We start from the raw sequence: 19,557 nt of genomic DNA on the forward strand, positions 1-19,557 counted from the left end.
AAGGAAAATCAAATTCTTCTGTACTACACAATTCATTACACATGGGTAATATAGATACATATATCGTATATGCATACATGAATGTATAATGAATATATATGTGCTACAAATATATATATCGGGAAATGTGTGTTTAATATTTTATTTCCAAAGTAAAAACTTTTTGTTGTTAATTTTTCTGGAAGTAAAGTCAGCCTTCCTATATCTCCCCTTTATATTTTATCTTGTTAGATTTGGCCTATTGTTCCATCCTGTCAAGCTATTTTAGGTTCCAACTTATTTGCCCTCCCACCCAGCTGCAGAGTCATCAAGACACCATGAGTTGCTTACCCAGCAAGCTCAGTGGCCCTATCAAAGGGAAGTTAGATCTGTCAGGGGAGTTCCTGTTCCTTTCACTCTGACTGAAATGATCACCTACTTCTTCCCTTTCTGTGGGCTCATGATGACAATCTATTGCAAAGTTTTGTCAGTATCAATATCAAATTATGCATTTTGTGATATAAGGAGTCTCAACTTATTCCCTTTTCTGAAAACTAGGACATTTCCCATTCTCACCCAGTCTCGGGTTCATCTATTGTGCCCAACAATTCCTCCATCACTGACAGCAATTTTCAACTAAAATTGCACAGTCAGGGAGCTAGATCTCCTGAAATTTAAAGTAGATAACTGGGGAATTTATAAATAAATGGAAAAATCACCATGATATAGGGTTTAGAAATACCTTTATTTGCCTTTTTCTGGAAGGACAAATAGTTATCCTTTAACTTAATTAGAATCATGTTTAAATGAAACACTAAAATTCCAGCAACTACAAAAATGGGGATCGTTAAACATATATAATTTTTCTTTTTTTTTCATTTTTGCCATATTTTTTCTCATCTGGGAACCTCAAACTAATTTTTTTAATCCTCACCCAAGGATATGTAATTTTATTGATTCTTGAGGGAGAGGAAGAGAGAGGAAGACAGAGAGAAAGAAACATCAATGTGAGAGAGAAACATTGATTGGTTGCCTCAGGAACATGCCCTGACTATGGAACTGAACCCAAAACCTGGGTAGGGGCTCTGACAGGAATCAAACCTGTGACCTTTGGTGCACAGAATGATGCTCTAACTACTCAGCAGCACCATCCAGGGCCTCAAACTATTTTTCAAAATGCAATTAGTATCTCCTTTTGTACATGGATTAGAATTTCAGTGCAGGAATTTCATTTGTACAATTGTGTATTTTCAATTACAATCAGCTAATTCCATTCACAAAGAAACTGCCACTTTGATGGTAGCAAGAAGCCAAAAGGAAGGACTCTGCAGTTCACACCAGGAAGAATCTTCTTTCTTCAGAGTTGATGTGTGGGGATCACTCAAGCCTAATCTAGGATTGAGAAGTGAAAATAGGGCACAGTGACTGGAATATCTGAGGAAGATTTATGAATTAGAACAGAACTAGATAAAGAAGAAGCTGCATTTTAACCTTATCAATCCAAGTAATATGAAACTGCTGCTACTCTGGTTAATAGTATCATCAGGCAATGTTTTTTGAATACTTAACCTGTTTTGGGCACTAAGATAACTTCATTACATTTTACATGTGTGATTCTAGTAAATTTTCATTATGACAATTTCAGGAAAGCACAATATAATCTTCATTTTAATGATGAGAAAACTGAGAGGTTAGTTAACTTGCTCAAGATCAGACAGCTAGTAAAGAAGAGTCACAATTTAAACTGTCGTGACCCACGGTTTCTACAATTTTCTATTCTTTACACAATTCTTGTATAGTTGACTTCAGAAGTGAAAAGTTGTTCTTTACCAACAATAAACTTCAGGTGAACAGAATGGGATCAACTACAATCACATCTACCACTAATAAGGCATAGCCTGCTTTCATTAGTCTTTTAGTTGCTTCTTACTAATAAATGTAATAAGCACCCAGAGATGTACTTCCCCAAACAAAAGCTAGAACCTTGACATCACCCTCCATCTAACTCCAGAGACTCCAGCATCCCAATCCCCAAACTCAACTGACCTCAGATATACATTATCCTGAATCCTGTGTTAATGAACCTCTCAGTTCCTTTTAAAGTGCTATTATTGCATCTACGTGCAATTTTTACAAAATATATATATTATTAGTTTGGTTGTTTTAACTTTGATTCATTTATGTTATTTCATGTCTCTGCAGTTCACTGTCTTTGATTGATGTACAATATCCATCATGTGAATATTCATTATTCCACAGTCTTGTTGATGGGCATAGCAGTGTTTTGAAAAACAGTGCAGTTTTTTATATATACACTTATCTTGGCTATATACCCAGGAGTAGAATTGCTGGGATATTCGGTTTATAATCATTTGATTCTAGAAGATAATTTCTAACTATTTTTCAAATATTGTAGATTGTACCAATGCATGCTCCCACCAACAGCACTCTGTTGATCTGCATCATTTCAAATACTTGAGATATCAGACTTTAAAATTTTGCCAATCACCTGAATATAAAATAGTATTTGTTGTGGTTGGGACTTGCCTTTTCTTGATGTTGAATATCTCTTCATTTGTATACTGGCTAAATATATTTCTTCTTCTGTGAAGTAATGTAATGCAAGGGACAAATCTTTGCTGAATAAATTGCCTTTATTTTAGTCTTGGATTTAATAACTTTAAAATTATCTCCAAATATAATAGAAATGAGGTAGTACCCCCTTTTCACCATAGCCTCTAATAGCTGTTTAGAGATTTACTTACTGCCTTTAGAATTTTCCACTTTTTTGAGGGGGAGGGGTTGTTTTTGTTTTGTTTTGTTGTTTTTTGTGTATTTGTGGGTGTGTGTGTTTTTTGCTAAAAATTAGCACAAAATTTTATAACCAGATTCAGAGACCTTTTTATACAGTTAAATGATATTACAAAAAAATCATTAATTTTTAATACCAAATTTATCTAAAGCACATTTCCAGAGGCCAGTGACAATCATTTCTAATTTCCAACAGATCAAAGGCATAGTGCCTGACTCAAAGGCCAGCTTGCACAGGCTGACAAAGTTAGAGAAGGTCCTTTGCCTTTATAAGGATGTCAGATGCAGCCTTTCACTTGACAGGAAGTTATTAGTGCATACGAATGCTATTTTAAGGTCTGGGAATATTTAATTATACCCTAACCATTATTCTTTATAGCTCCAGATGCTAGTGCCCTAACTATTGTCCAAAGTGTAAGAGAAACAAATCCGGTAGCAGGAAGCCCAGAGCCCAATCGCAGACACCTGTTGCAACTAGAATCACAAGCAACACTTGCAAGACACTGTGTATGGATGAGCAGCAAATGGGGCCACTGGCCCTGCCTCATTAACACAGAAGGGGATTACGGCTTCATCTGCTGCCTCCAGTGCCTGCCGTGGCTTTGGAAGCAGAGGAAGAAGCTTTAAATTTAGGACATACATGTAAAAAAAAAAAATGGGGCACAACTTAGTGAGAAAACATGAGTAAGGAAAGAGAGACTTCTAGAAAATAGCCAGAAAATCTCATTTTTTGTAGGTGCCTATAAAACTCTCCTTGTTACAACAATGCCTCGTGGGGAGCATTTGAAGCAGAAGGAAACATGTAGGAGAGATTTACCTTTCAAAACACCTTGCACAAGAATACTTGAACTTGAAGAAACAGATAAATACCTCTGAAATCAATGTAATTCAGTTTTTCCTCAATGCTCTTGGATAATAATATGTTCTAATCACTGTTACTTTCTTCCATCTGATGAAAAGGTTCATGCTCTTTAAGTGTCATTTGGAAATTTTGGGAGCCCCCAGGTATACATAATTAAGTCTGGTTGGAAAATTGGTAAGTTACTGAATGCAGCTATACCTCTTTCTTCTACTGCTAATCAGGGCCTCATGGCCAGGACAGCACAGGGCACCATTACTAACTCTACTGAGGTCCTTAAATTTGCCAGGCCCTGTTGGTCTTTCTGCTACACACTTTCTGCTTCAATAGACACTGCTGTCAATTCCACTGGCTCTAAAGAGGCTGATGCTAACCTTAGATTGCTTTGAAGTGGGAAAAAACATCTTTCTAAAAGTCAAAATCCAATCTATAGAACTCTCAGTAGGAAATATAAGTTAATAGTTTTTAGACTTTCAAGTAGGAAAGGATATAAAACACAGAACATGCTAACTCTAAAAAGAAAATAAAAGGCATGAATTTGATCGATACAACTAAGAAATTTAAAAATTTAAGTAATTAAGAAATTTATCCTAATGTAGAGTGGAAATAAAATTAAAAACTTCAAAAAAGATATTTGAAACATATACAGCTAACAAAGGGTTAGTATCAAGAATATATAAACAAGTCCAATAAGTCAAAAAGAAGAACACAAGCAATGCAATAGAAAAGTAGAAAATGATAACCCACTTCACAGAAGAAGAATAACACATTAATAGATGTTCAATTTCAGTTCAGGGAAATATAAATCAATTTCACAATGTAATATTATTTTATACCCACTTGGTTGGCAACAAATAAAGAGTCTGATAATACTTCATGTTGGAGAGGATATATAGCCACCGGACATTTCTTATATATTTGTGGTGGGAATATAAATTGGTAAAACTATCTAGAGAACACGTTGGTATTGGCTCCTAAAGTTCAACACCCTCATACCCTGCAATCCAGCAATTTTATTCCTAGGCATATACACAAGAGAAATTTTAAGCATGTTTACCAGAAGATATATACAAGGGTGTTTATGGTTCATAGTAATAAAAATCTGGAAATATCCCAAATGTCCATCAATGAGAGAGCAGAGAATGATCTGTGACATAGTTAGTCATATATGAGATATTAAAGAAAGAAAAATGAACTATAGCAATAGGCAGCAATGTGGATGAATCTGAAAGATTATGGAAAGATAATACCTTTTTATATAAAGTTTTTAAAAAATTAAAAAATAAGCTACTAAGGAATATATAGAGATTGGCTGAATTAATATAAAAAAATAGAAAGAGAATAATGAATACAGGATTTAAGATGTGGCTACCTCAGATGGGGAAAGCAAAGAACGGGATTGTGGAGGACCATTGATAGATGAAAGTTATGAAATAGAAGGCTCGTTGGTGATTGTTGTATTACAAAAAATAGCCAAACAAACAAAAATAAGAAAGTGTATTGTACAAACCAATGACATATATGTATCATGAGTTAAGGATGATGTTTATTCCAATTCTATGCAAAAATAACCCCAAAACAACAACAAAAAACCTTTCTCTTCTCCTTTATTTTTCACACGTTGTTAGCTATGCAACTAAGCAGTGGCCAAAGTCTTCTAAAAGAGAACTTGCAGTCGTTTTTTACTTGAGATCCTCCCACCTTTACCCCCAGGGGAATAGTAGACAATGGAGCTGGAATGAAAGCTCTCTCTGATCAATAATTAATGCACACATCGGCCAGGAGCCAAGCTGACTGTGCCAAGCAGCAGTTCCTGTTGGGTGAGTTTTCCATCAGCAGATTCTTGTTCTTGACTATCATGGAAACGGACTCACCCTTGGGCGGGCATGCTCAGGAGCTGTGGATGCCAGAGTCCACCTCACGTACCTCTTTACCACACTCTGTGACGGGGGAGAGGAGCCAGACAGAGTAGCAGGACCAGATCTGCAGAAGAAAAGACCCAATTGTGGACCAGCCACTCTATAATCACTGGCCATGTTTCTTTGTTAATATGGTTCATTTTTAACCAGCCCTTTTATTGACCCTCTAAACTGCCAAGCTGAGCGTATTGTTTTGGAGAGGCACATGAACAGTGAGGGCCCAGCCAACTTCTCAGTCACTCTCTTGGTGTCCTGACTGGGAAGAACAGATAAGCCCTGTTTGTCATAGGATAGCAATACACTGCACTGGGAAAGCTTATCGCCCACAGCACCCAAAAATTTGTTCCCATTGGCCCTAAAAAAAAGTACTTATTGTGAAGTTATAAGCAAAGAAAAACGCCTGCAAAATTTTTTTTTCTGCTTACAAAAAATTAAAATTTGGAATACTCTGAAAAGTATAACATTAAAAATATATATTGTTTCCCAACATAGGGTAAAAGAACCCGATGTTTAACTTCTGGTTTATTTTACTCCTGTTGTTCTTTTTTTTTTTTTTCCTGTAATTTATATGCACACACATCCTTCTTCTTGTTTTTCTGTGCCCTCCATCTTCCCCAATATTCTTGTCATATTGTTTTGTATCTGCTTTTTTTTTTTTTAATTTAAGAACTTTTTAACATTTTATTTCGTCATTATTCTTAAAAAACACAACTTCGAAAGATTACACAGTAGGCCATCAGATGGATTTCTCAAATTTTATTTAATTATTTCCCTATCGTGTTGTTTTCTCAATATTGTATCATAAGACACGATGCTAAAAGAATATACTTGCACATAGATGATTGTGTACAACTCTTATTATTTCCTTTGGGTAAATTCTTAAAAGTAGAATTTCAGGATCTAAGAGTAAATTGTTAAGGCTTTTAAAATATATATTCCAAATTGTCCTCCAAAAAACTTTATATCATTTACTAGGGCCCGTTGCAAGAAAGATTCCTGCAAGACTTCTGGCAGGCTTCCCTCCTGCCCCCGCCACCTCTCCTGCCCCACCTCTCTCACTGCTGAGGGTGAGGTGGGCAGGATAGGTGGGGTGCGCACCACGCCCCACCCCTTCTGCCAGCTCCACACCGCCCGCCACTGCAGCCACATGCTCTTTCGCTCCAGCAGCTGCCTTGCTTTCCACTTTTTCTTCTATGCTGTCTTCAGTCTTCACTCCTTCCCACCTCAGCATATGCAAATTAACCACCATCTTGGCTGGGTTAATTTGCATAATCACTCTGATGGGCTGTGGGCATAGCGAAGGTATGGTCAATCAGCGGTTTTCTCTTTTATTAGTGTAGATATCCTTAACAGCAGTGAATAGAATGTCTCTCAAATTAGAGCATTATAATTGTCAAATTTCTGATAATTTAATGGGAGAAAATGATATTGCATTGATTTCATTTGCATTTACTTATTATTAGATAAGAATTTGTGATTTTTTTTTTAGCCATGTGCACATTTTCTACTTTAAAATATCTGTTTAGTATTTTACTGAATTTTAAGCTATTTTTTTTTCAGGGTATATATATATATAAACATCAACTATAAGAGAGAATCATTGCTCAGCTGCCTCTGGCACACCCTCTGCTGGGGACCAAGTCCACAAACTGGCTATGTGACCTTGACCAGAATCAAACCCGGAACCCTTAAGTCAGCAGGCTGTTGCTCTCTCCACTGAGCCAAACCAGCTAGGGCTTGCTCAATATTTTTGTATTTTCATTTTTCTTGTTGATTTATAAAAGCCTTTTATATAATGATACAACACTTAGTCTATTGTAAATGCTACCAATATTATTCAGTAACATTTTGCTATTGAAAATCAATTTATATTTTTATAGACACACAAAGGTTCTAAAGGTTCTTTATTTATGCTGTCAAATTAGCAAAGTGTCCTTTTCAGTGTTGTTTGTTGTTGTTTTTTTCTCAGAAATCTTATTTCCATAATGAGATCAAATGGATAAGGACCTATATATTCTTTCAGTTACTTAATGATTTTGTTTTAGTGTATCTTATCCATCTTGATCTACTTTGCTGTATGTTATTAAATGAGCATCTACTGGAATTTTTATTCAAGTAATTAACCAATTATCCTGACACTATTTATGAAATATTCTCTTTTCAAGCTGATTTGTGATGTCATCTTTATATATACTAGAAGGTCTTTTATAATATAACCTATTTCTAGGTTACTTTGACTCACTGAGTAATCTATACTTCTGTCAGCACCACACAGATTTAAATATTATGGCTTAAAATATAATTTAATATGTAGAAAGTTCCCCTCACCTCTAACAACTGTTTTCTTTTTTTCAAGAGGTTTTATTCCATTTTCCCCCATTTATACTTCCAGCTGAACTCCATTTTCTATTTTAAATTGGATCTTGGGTGAATATGAGATGCAAATAAAAATTCTCAAAAATCAGATAAAGACAAGATAAAATTTATATTCACACCATGCTTACAAGTTGAACTAAAAAAATTGTGTTCAGATCCTTTCTTTTGCCTTTAATTGGATATATACTAGATCATCAATTATTGCTGTATATTAGAATTATTCATTACCTACATTAATAGAGCAAATTGCAGTCACAAAAAATACTACCTACATCTCATTATAGTTATTATCTTTGGCTTATTTCCCCTTAAACTTTTCACCAGTGCTATTAGAAAACAAAAGCCAAAGGGGAGATTTTGGTTTTTATCTTTTGTTTTATTTTTTGTTTTTGATCTTTTTGCAGAGGGGACAAGTCCCAGAATTTGCTGATGATCATCCAGAGAACTCCTCAGGCAAGTATAATTCTCCTACTGGAAACAATGCAAAAAAAAAAAAAAAAAAAAAAAAAAAAGTAAAGAACACAAACTTTAAAGCCCTCAATTAAATATTTTATATTTTTATTTGAAATTAAAGTAATACAAACTATAAAAATAAGCTGTAAAGCTTCAATTGCAAAATCATTGTTGTGGTAAAATATGCAGTTACAAAATGAGTAGAGTCACTATTTATGTCTCCAACAGGGAAGGAATCTCCCACAACACCCCATGGTTAATGGATGTGTTTCTTTTGTATAAACATATGTGTGACCGAGGGCTCTCCGACCAACACCATGATGTTGGATTGAAAACCTAAAGATAGAAATTAGAAACTGTTCAACAAAGTAACCCCAAATTGACGTAAAGACAATTAACTTGAGATGCTCTGTGGTCCAAAATAACTCCAGAAATAATTGCTAATGGGTTTAATGATGTAGCAATATTGGGTAGAGGCCAATAGTGTGTGAAAAGAAAACACAACCACCACCATCAAGACTTGCAAATATTTAAGGGGCACAGCCTGCAAGTGCGGCTCTGAACAAGACACAGAATTCAAACGCAGACCTTGCCCTTGAGAAGCTAAGGATGTAATTGAATGGTCAGGGCATTCACGCAATAATACAAGGTCAAACAAGTGCGAAAAGAAATAAATGTTCACTTCTTATGTTTTGTGGACAAATTTACTTGGTTCCAATTTCCTTCCTACCCTTTTTTCCTTTTGCCTGAACGTTCTGACCTTTGTTGAGATTTGCGTTTATTTAGCTTTGCTGAATTATATGCATCTTGTTCATCTACTTTTCTTAGAGACCAGGGGAAGGCACTGCCAGAAGAATCCACAGGAGTAGTTGCAAGCTGGACTACAAACAGTTCATCCATCAGGGTCTACCAAATCCCCACACTGGCTGGGGGTCAAGCAATAAAGCGCTAGCCTACCTCTGGGCCGGTTTCTGAAAGCCATGCCTCATCAACCTCAGACTCCTTAGCAGTAGTGTCACTTTCGCTTGGTAAATATTAATTCCATCACTCAAAAGTTAGTTGGGAAGAACTGCATTAAGACTGAAACGGAGTTCTTCGCACACAAAGAAGGAAGCCGGCATCTGAAAATATTTAAAAACAAACAGATGAAAATGTTGGGATATGACTTTTTGGACGTTTTACTTGGTCAAATTTGCTTGTGAATCACTGGTTTACATTTTCTAAAAGGATTTGTACTTCTGAGACATATATGACAGCCGTCCTGTCCACAAATCTATATCAAGTGCAAGACCGCACTGCTGAGTCCCGAGCCTACTAAAATAGTGCTGTCTAATCAGGCATCTCTGCGCAGGAAACAGGCCTTCCTACGCAGGAAGCACAGGAAAGAGCACTGGAGACAGCAATCCCAGCGGCTTTTCTGCCAGAAAGGACAAAATGGCTCTTCTGGCAACCCCTGGCTCAGGAAATCGCTGAATTAAGTAGTCAATCTGCAGAGTAATTTAGCATGTCATCTGCTTCCTGGCAACAGATATTTGGAAGCATTTATATTGTAATTCAGCTCTGTCATCATGGGGGTCAGAACTCCTTCTCTCCAAGGACTTCAAGGTCAAAGATTTCCCTGCAGTTTCTCCAGAGCCACTTCTTGAAGTTCTTTCGCTCCTTTCCAGGCCCCAACTGTCTGGCCTCCCCTTTTGATTTCTATCTTTGGTTAAAGCAAAGCTTTGTCTTCAGAGCTAAATATAAGTTGCACGGGGGTGGGGGAAGGCCCACGAAGTGGTGTCCCCAGAAAATACACTTGCAAGTATGCAAAAGGACGAAGCTGTGACCACACGCCCCAGAGTTTCAGCAGCATTGTTCTCTCTCGGGGAGAGGGAATTGGACAAGAGGTCGGTAAAGTGGGTTCCCTTTCCTGCTCCATCATGGACCTTCTGTGTAATGTACAAATAATTCCCCTCCTTGCTCCTCCACTTCTCCATTTTGGGGGTGAATGTAATCATCGCCAGTCATCTTCTTTTGCAGACATTAAAGATAGATGATGGTTTAAAGGCACAAATGCCCTGCATGTCACAAACAAATAGCCTTAACGTGCACACAGGGAGATCAGCAAACACATGTTGTGGGGGATAAGAATTCTGTATATGGATAGAGCAGTTTCTTACAGCTGGTGAACACATGTACCCACCAAGTACTTGAAAGCAAAGCATGTAAAATATAAGCAGCAGGGCCGGGCCGTTCTTTCTGTACACATACGTTTGTAGATCTTTACCACTCAGGGATGATAAGGCATCGGGGAAGGTAATAATTTCTATCTGGGGCAGAGGTGACTTTGCTCCTCTCTGGTTAGAGGCTCAGCAACAGGGCACAAGAAAGTGTGTCCCAAAATCATGAATGACAGAAAAGAGATCTCAACCAAATGTTATGGACATTGGGTTTGGAGTCTCTTAAAGTTAAGACCCATATCTTTCAGAGAAAGCTAAGCTGAGATAGGATAAGATCTCTCAAAAACTTTATGGCCTTTGTCTCTCAGTAATCCTATCAGGTCAACAAAATTATCCCATTTTACAGATGGCAAAAATGAGACTTATATAGACTAAATGATATGTCCATAGTTCATCCGGGCACAAAGAGGTGGAGTTGGGATTTTGAATCTGTTTGTCTGTCTTCTATGTACTATTTCTATTATTCTAAATACCTAAGCTTTCTAATTTGTAAATTGAGAAAAGAATACTTAACTTTATGAAACTGCTACAAAGATCAAAAGAAATGACATGCGTGAGGGTGCTGTACAGAAACATAGATTGTTTTTCTAATAGTAATTCTATGCAACAACCTTTGGTCTCTTTCATATCTTCAGCCTCATTATTACAAACACATGGGGAAATTTTTATAAAGGGCCAGAATATGGACCCTAACAAACTGAAATATAATTTTGCATCTCATTGACTTTAAGGAATTTACATATTTTGACACAGCTCAACTAAATTTTGAAGTGCTGCATCTCAACAGTTCTTATAGATATCCAATTCTATGTGAATTATTTATTTACCTTTAGTTTATTGCTTCAAAGGTCTCATTTAAAAAGCCACATATACTTAAAAATTGTCATTTTTTTTTTAAGTAGGCAAAGATGTATTGAAATATCTGACCAGGTCAGACTTGAGAGCACCACACGCAGGTGGTCTCCACACAACTGCACCGTTTCAGGGGTAGGCAATCTCTTTTAAATGTTCAAACCATAGGAATTTTCCTTTGTTCTAAATTCTAAATCTTAAAGACTACATTTTAAAGACTGGGGTCAGCCCGCAGGGTCGTTGCTAGTCAAAAATTGTCATATTCTTTAAGAAAAATATTGCATAGAGATTAGACTCTGACTAATTAGGTATGACTTCAAATTCATGGGGAAATATCAAACTAGGAGCCTAATGGAACAGAGGGATTTGTTATTGCCCTGATTTTCTTTTAATTTTCTGGTGTTACCACCTTCCCAGTAGGAAGAGAACAGTAATACACATAGTCAGACCTGCCCTGTTCTTCAGGAAACAAGAATAAAACATAAATTAAGATTGCTTATGTGTAATTATAAACAGTTTGTTATTTAAATTCACTAAAGAAAATAATCCATCAGGCAAACTGTCCTTAAAAAATTCCTATTGAGAAATAAATTCCAAAGTTTAACATTTCAAAACTACATAATTTGAATACATTTTTGAACCATCCAATGGAAAATTAGATTGATTCCACATGTGCAGAGCTTGTAAATAGCTCTGTAATTCTTTCACTGTTTCCAGACACAAACTAAAGACCTCCTTTTCTTTCCCTAGTAGAAAATTAAGCTATTTTTTTAGGATCAGGGGGAGAAAATGAGGGAGTGAGGACTATAATGGAGAAATATAATTCACTCAGGACTGCTGTGCAATATTAGAGATTATGCAAATCTTTTCTTCACAGGATAGAGTTCCCATGAAGAGAAATGCCCACCCCACCCCCACAACTTTAAGGGTTAGCACACAAGCCATGTTAACAAGCTAAATCTTCCAATTGCAGTTTGTGGGTTCATAGGACTATAGAAAACTGCCATTCCAGCGAAGGGCACTAAATAAAAAAAACAGGATTCGCCTTATATAAAAATACATCTATATTCAGGAGTTATTCCCTTTTCTCATTTTCACACTCTTTAGTTGGAGAAATACAAGGTCATGAGACGTGAAGTCAGAACACCCAGGTTTGATCCAGATTTTGTGATCTCTAAATCACCTCATACCTTTGTTAAAATCCCAGCACCGCTCACTCGGGCCCATGTTTTTTTAACTTAGAATCTCCTGCCACCCATGTTCTGGGAGCCTGGTTTGTTAGTGATAATTTACATGGTTGTTGTGATGATTAATGAGTAATACCTAATATGTGAAGCACAGAACCATGTCGGGATGTGACCAATGTACAATAAATATTCACTTTTGTCCCTGCTGTTCTTATTATTATTTAGATAATGATTGCAAAATAATGGGATTCAGTGGCAACCTCAGTACTGTGTCACTTAAAAGTGGAACTAATTGTCCTGCTTCTTCAGATATGAGAACACAGGTATTACTAAAATCTTCTTCATTTACTCTCTAGCTTCTGAGTTCATGTATTGTAGTTCATAAATTAAGAAAGGCCAGCAAACTGCCCCAGTGTGGAAACATCCTCAAAGTCTTCCAGGGCCCATGGCTAGAGTCTTAGTATTGATTTCCTCTGTCACATTCAAAGAAGGTGCTTAGTAATCACAAACCAGTAAGCACCCAGCCGTCACGGGCACTCACAAGGCCCTTGAAGAACTCCTGGTAGAACATGCTTCCCAGAAAGGTCTGTGAGTGAGCTTCACCTCAGCATCCTGAATAGAGTTCAAGAAGTCAACTTTCTAAACCCCCTGAAGATGAAAGGAAGTGTGTGACAAAGGACTACAGACATCCTCTGTGTCCTTCAGGGTCCTCTGTGCTTATAAAGGCACTTTCTGCAACAGATATTTAAATATTACTTCCACTATAAACAAAAATCTTTTGAAATTATTTTAATTAGCTTGGGGTTTGTTTATCCATCCTGAGATGGAAGTGAAGAGATTTTTGTTCAAAAAGTTATTGTTTCCCTTCGGAAGTCCTACGCAGTACAAGGTAAACTGATAGCAAGGCAAATGGCCCTAACCTCAGAGATTTTCTGAGCCTCATTCCTTAGACCAGGTATTTAGCATTAAATATTAATGACAATGAGCCAATTGTCATTTTAGAAAACATCTTTAGAAAATACAGATTGTTTCAGGAAGTTTTATTGCTCATTCAAAATCCATTTTTACACTATTCAGCTCTCTCTGAAAGGCCCAAAATCTAAGCACCTAGTAATAAAGAGCTTACTCTGTTCTAGGCACTGTTCCAGGTATTTTATTATATTAAATAATTTAATCTTCACAACAGTTCAATGAGTGTCATTATTGTCCCATTTTACAGATAAGGCTGAGATTCAGAGATGTTAAATAACAGGCCCAAGATTACACAGAGCTAGTACATGCTGGAGCTAGTATGTAAACCCAAGAAATCTGGCTTCAGAGTTCTCATTCGTAACCACTCAATTATATTACCTCTTTTTTCCCCCCAAAAAATGAAAGTGAATATCTTTAAAATTTGGGAAATCCTATAGCATATTCCCACTATAATAAAATTCTTAATGCCCCCCTTTAGAATGTAAATAAAGGTAATAATGTGTTTCTGGGACCTAACTTACTAACTTAATGATCTATAAATTCAATATCTTTCTATGTATACATCACACAAGTTAATCTATAAATGTTTATTTTTAGCAAATATATAGATATAAATATAAACACACCCATAGACTATATGCCAGAGAACATTGCTCAATTAATGCTTTTTTTTGTAACAAGTGCAATCCCTTTCTTTAGGGTAATCATTATCATCAGTTACAGAGAAACATTTTTAAGGGCCCATCATACTGACCTACACAGAGGATATGAAATTATGTGAGCAGAGAATGTGAAATTCTATGAGTTGACATTTAAACTTCAGTCACCTTCTTTTGAGTTTTAGTATTATAAGTCAGTTGTTTGAAACATATTTCTGTTTGTACACTAGGAAGTTATGTGGTTTTGTCTATAATGATTTTGTAGAAACCCCTACTACAATAGATAGCTGAATAGACATCAAACCTATGATTGCTTTTCATAATGGAAGACATTTGAACGATATTTATACACCAAAGTCTCTCAGGCACTTCAGAGGTTAGGGCTGCTCTTTCAGTTGCTGTAAACACAGCTTCCTCCAAGGCTCTGTTTATATGTCTGCTTGTCATCCCAGCGCCAGTCACTGGCGCTCCCGTTTTTACTGCCGCTGCTCTCTCATCCTGTTTATAAGGCAAGGAGGAAGACCACGGATGCAGAATTATTTTCACTCACCAAAGCCTTGGAGGAACTAGTTAGTTTTGTTTTGTTTTAAGACAATTCATTCCTTGCCTGTGCCTTTAAGCTTAATACTGTTTTTCTAAGAGCCAGTCATAGAAATTTCATTGGCCTAAGCAAATGTTATCAATATTGTAAAACAAACTATACCAAGCCTATCTACTTATATTAACAAATCTTCCCTGATCTCTTCAAAGGATTCTTTTATTTTTAATTATGAGTCTTTTTATAATCACCTTGAAAGTGTGTGTGTGTGTGTGTGTGTGTTTGTGTGTGTGTGTGTGTTTAGATAGGTAGATGATAGATGATAGATAGATGATTAGATAGATAGATAGATAGATAGATAGATAGATGATAGATAATAAATGTTTAGGCTTTACACCAATCAATTAAATCAGGATCTCTTTTAAAAGTTTTCCTCTGATTCTGCTCTATAGCCAGGATTATGAACCACTACTCAAAAGTTAGTCTCCATACAAACCAATATCAAATAGATGAGTGCTAATTTTTTACCAAAAACTTCCTAACAGTTTTAGGTAGCATGAAATGGCCACATTGGTTAAGTACAAAAAGCAGTCCTCAGACATGGAAGGCTGTATTGTGTAATAAGTTTCATTTCTCCCTTCAGCAGACCCTCGCTTTAACTCTGTCCCTTTAGAGAATGGAATAAGCTAAGGGTTAGTTTCCAGAGCCTCTGTAGCATAAAGAAAAAAGTAGGTTTTGAGATTTCAATGAAAGGGAAGAATTAGGGCATTCCATTGAAGTTCAGTGCGACCCTCTCTATAGATCAAAAGGCAGCCTTATAAAGAAATTATATAATGCCTTCTATGTAAGTATGAAAGGGAAGATCAAAGATTAAGGCTCAGAAAGTCCTCTCTTGGAAAGTCTTCCACCCACCCAGGTATCAAATAGGAATTTTTTATAAAGATGGAATGCTACTGAAAATCAATTCATTTAAACACTGAGTAAAGCAGTCCCTCACAGCATGAGCTGGCCTGGAGCTCACAGCTATACCTGGTGTCTTCCTGTCAGATATAAATTATTTCACAGAACATCAATATGAGGCAAGGCCACTCTGTGCCCATACTGGATCAGGACAACACAAGACCACTCTGTAATAATGTCTAAATGCAAAACATGAACGTTACCCAAAACAATACAAATGACCCAAATACCCCTATCCAGGCTAACGTGAGTTACTGCTGCTGCTTTCCCCTGAGGCTAGTCATTTTTCCTTCTAGATAAGATGTGGAAAGATACCCAATCATGGAATTACTCCCATTTCCTGACAATATCCAATCTGTAGTGAACTCTGCCTTCCTTGAACCTTCCCCCAAATCTCCTAACATAAACCTAAATCATACAATTAGTCATTCTAACACTCTCACAGTCCCCATGGTATATGGTCTCTCTCACTGGCTGCAATGAGCCATAAACCAATGTTGTTCACCTATAAGTGAATTGTTGGTGGGCTCTTCCAGGAGAGTATTGATAATGTTTTCTTTAAACATTTACTGTATGCCACTTCAAGAAAAAAAAAATATATAAGATAATCCCTAGTGTTCCAAGTGTTCAAATGGATGGTGAAGACGTCAAAAAAAATGGAACATGATTACATGATCAAGGCTATGTATCTACATTGGCAAAGAGATGCCAGACAATTCTTGAAAATTGTCACAATAGGGGAGATATCACCTGTATTTTGAGAGAGAGACAGAATTAGAAATAGTAGAAGATGGGCACAGAGGGGATGGAATAGCACTCCATACCATTTCATGATTTAGGGACCTAAGGGTTTTATTTTTCTCTGGGTTTAATAATTTCATCTGTTAGTATTTTACTCCATCTCTTTCTTGAAGGTGAATAATTTTGGAAAAATAAAGCACCTAACTTTTCCCATTTTCATTCTGTGTTTTGAATAATGAAACAATGCCCAGTCCATTGTTTAGCCAAGTTCTGGGAGCATATTACAGAAATAAATAATGCCTTTGTTCTAAGATTATACTGGATTCATGACACACAGAATTAAAAAATAATAATACATTAGAAGGTCACTGTTGACGTCATCCGGGAAGATGCATATAGTGTGTTTGGAGATTATTCAATTGAATTGGCGAGTCTGTCAGTGAATTAGGCCAATGAAACAACAACACTACTAACTGCAGTTGTAGGACAGTCTTGTTCCTCTTTCTCCCTCAGTCTTCCATTTCAGAGATTAATTGGCTGAGATAATAAAATAATACATCCCTGTGTTTCTCAAACAAATCACATGGCATATTTTACATACTCACCCACCACTTTGTCCTTTCTGCAGTTCAGTGAGGTGGTTTTTTTGTAGAATTTATTTGTTTGTTTATTTATTTATTTATGTTATAGAAATGGCTCTTTTTTTCTTTCCCATGAAACTTCTTGGAAGCTCTGACGAAGATCAGAATAAAGAGAGCATGCTCTGGTTGAAGTGGGGTGGAGGTGACTAAGAGTCACTCTCCTCACCCTGCCTTTGAAGGTTTGAGAACCTCTAAGAAATTTCTAGGACTTCAAAGAATACAGTGCAAAAGCAACTGGTCTACTAAATCACCTCGGTGTTCGTGGCTGCTGTCTATTTGTCAGTCACTGAAACCTGTGAACTGGCAGAAATGGAGATGGGCAAGAAGTAAACTGAAGCTTTGGCGTGTGGAGAGAACATGCATGGCAGATGTGTGATCACATGTGAGCATTCAGCGACCTGCAAAGCTTCCTCCAAACAACCCCAACTCCCACTTCCTCCACCCCCACCTCTTCCAAGGTATGTCTGCATGTGCTTCCTATATGCTCTTTTCAGACAGCTCTCAAAAGGTTTCAACTATTCTCTCCTCTCTTTACCTACCCCCCTCCCCCATTCCTTCAGAGTTTGTACACTCAACCCTCCTAAAATAAGCACTTCTGTCCTCTGGGGCAGACACCACCCCAATGGAATCACCCCTCCCCCTGGGCTCTATAACCACCTCAGCCACCTGTCCATCCTTTTTTATGTAACTCCTGCTAGGGTGAGACCAAGTCACTCCGCCTCTGTCTGCCATGTCTATGGAACCTTGAATGAAGCAACTCTCTAAGTTCTCACTTCAAATTAGAGTACCTTGTTGTCCCCTGGATTCAAGTCTCACAGGAGTCTATTTTGGCCTAGGCAATAAACATGAGCAGCAGATATCAGTCATAGAATGTCCCTTTTTCGCTAACCTCTTCTTTATTTGGCTATGCTGGCCCCTAGGTGACCATACCCAGTCTCATGGTTTAAGGCATCATGCATATATTTAAAGATTCCCAAAGTTAAACCTCTAGCTTCAACCACATCCCTAAATCTAGATTATCACATCTACTGCCAATATGGTATGTGCATTTGGATGTCAAATTAGTGTCTCAAGCAGATATTTGCATATACTGCTCTCCTCCCCAATATTCTTCATTTCACTAAATGGCACCAGGCTCATGACCTTCACATAGAAAAAAACTGGGAGACCAGAGATCAAGAGGTTTTACTGTTTCACATGATTTGTTATGGCAATATATCAAGCTAATTTTCATGTCAAGTTTCCAGTAAAGCCGAAGATAACAGAGGACCCTATAGTAAATCATAATATGAAAATCCCTTCCAAAATAATAATTAGAGAGGTTTTGTTACAATTATCCTCCCTTTGTGTATGGAGAGAATCTCAAAGGCACTCTGAAGAAAATATTATACTTTAAAGTATGTTTTAAAAAACCAAGTGTCTCCTTTTCTAAAAATGATTTTTTTTTTCCAGGTTGCAAAAGCAAATGTGGAATATACTTCAAATTGATTGGTCTGCCAATACCCCCAAAAAACATAGTAATATTCTAAAGCACCGGTATTTTCATCAGCACCATTTCAGGCCTACTTATTTTGGCCACAACAGCAATCGTAGTAAATATTATCTATTATCCCCATTTTACAGAGGAAATGATGGAGGCCTAAAGATGTTCAATGTCTTCTCCAAACCTGAATATCCAGTAAGTTCCAGAGCCTGCCTTTGCACTATAACTTTGTGACCCCAGTGAGGTGGCTTCAGGTCACTCTCCAACACCATCCCCTATTCAAGTCATATTATCTTTGGTGCCCCATTAATTTGAGATGCTTTGACTTCCACTTACTTAATCAGCTCTTATTTCTCAATCTCTTTGAGAAAACTACAAAAAAAAATTGCTGTTTCTTCTGTAATGTTTCACTATATGATTAATCCCCTTACGAGGATTTGGCTAGGTATAAGAAATTGGCAGATTACAAAGAAATAAGCTTCATATGAATCCCATGTGACATGTACACTTCAGGTTATTTGTTCTATTATTCCAAAAATAAATAATCCATGGGAAATAATAAAGTTTAATAGTATATACTAGATTAGAGAATTTTAAAAAATTTTACAGAGAGGAAGGGAGAGAGATAAACAGCCAAAAATGTTGATGAGAGAGAAACATTGACTAGCTGCCTCCTGCACACCCCCCACCGGGGATGTGCCCACAACCAAGTACATGCCCTTGACCGGAATCAAATCTGGGACCTTTCAGTCCGCAGACCGATGCTCTACCACTGAGCCAAACCGGTTTCGGCTAGATTAGAGAATTTAAAATCATGCCATTTCTTATAGAAATCTATATATATAAAAGCCTGACTGGCAGACTGGCTGACCATCTGACCATCCACCAGGGGGCAGATGCTCAACACA

Source organism: Pipistrellus kuhlii, unplaced genomic scaffold (assembly GCF_014108245.1).
Source record: "Pipistrellus kuhlii isolate mPipKuh1 unplaced genomic scaffold, mPipKuh1.p scaffold_m20_p_5, whole genome shotgun sequence".
Classification (NCBI taxonomy): domain Eukaryota; kingdom Metazoa; phylum Chordata; class Mammalia; order Chiroptera; family Vespertilionidae; genus Pipistrellus; species Pipistrellus kuhlii.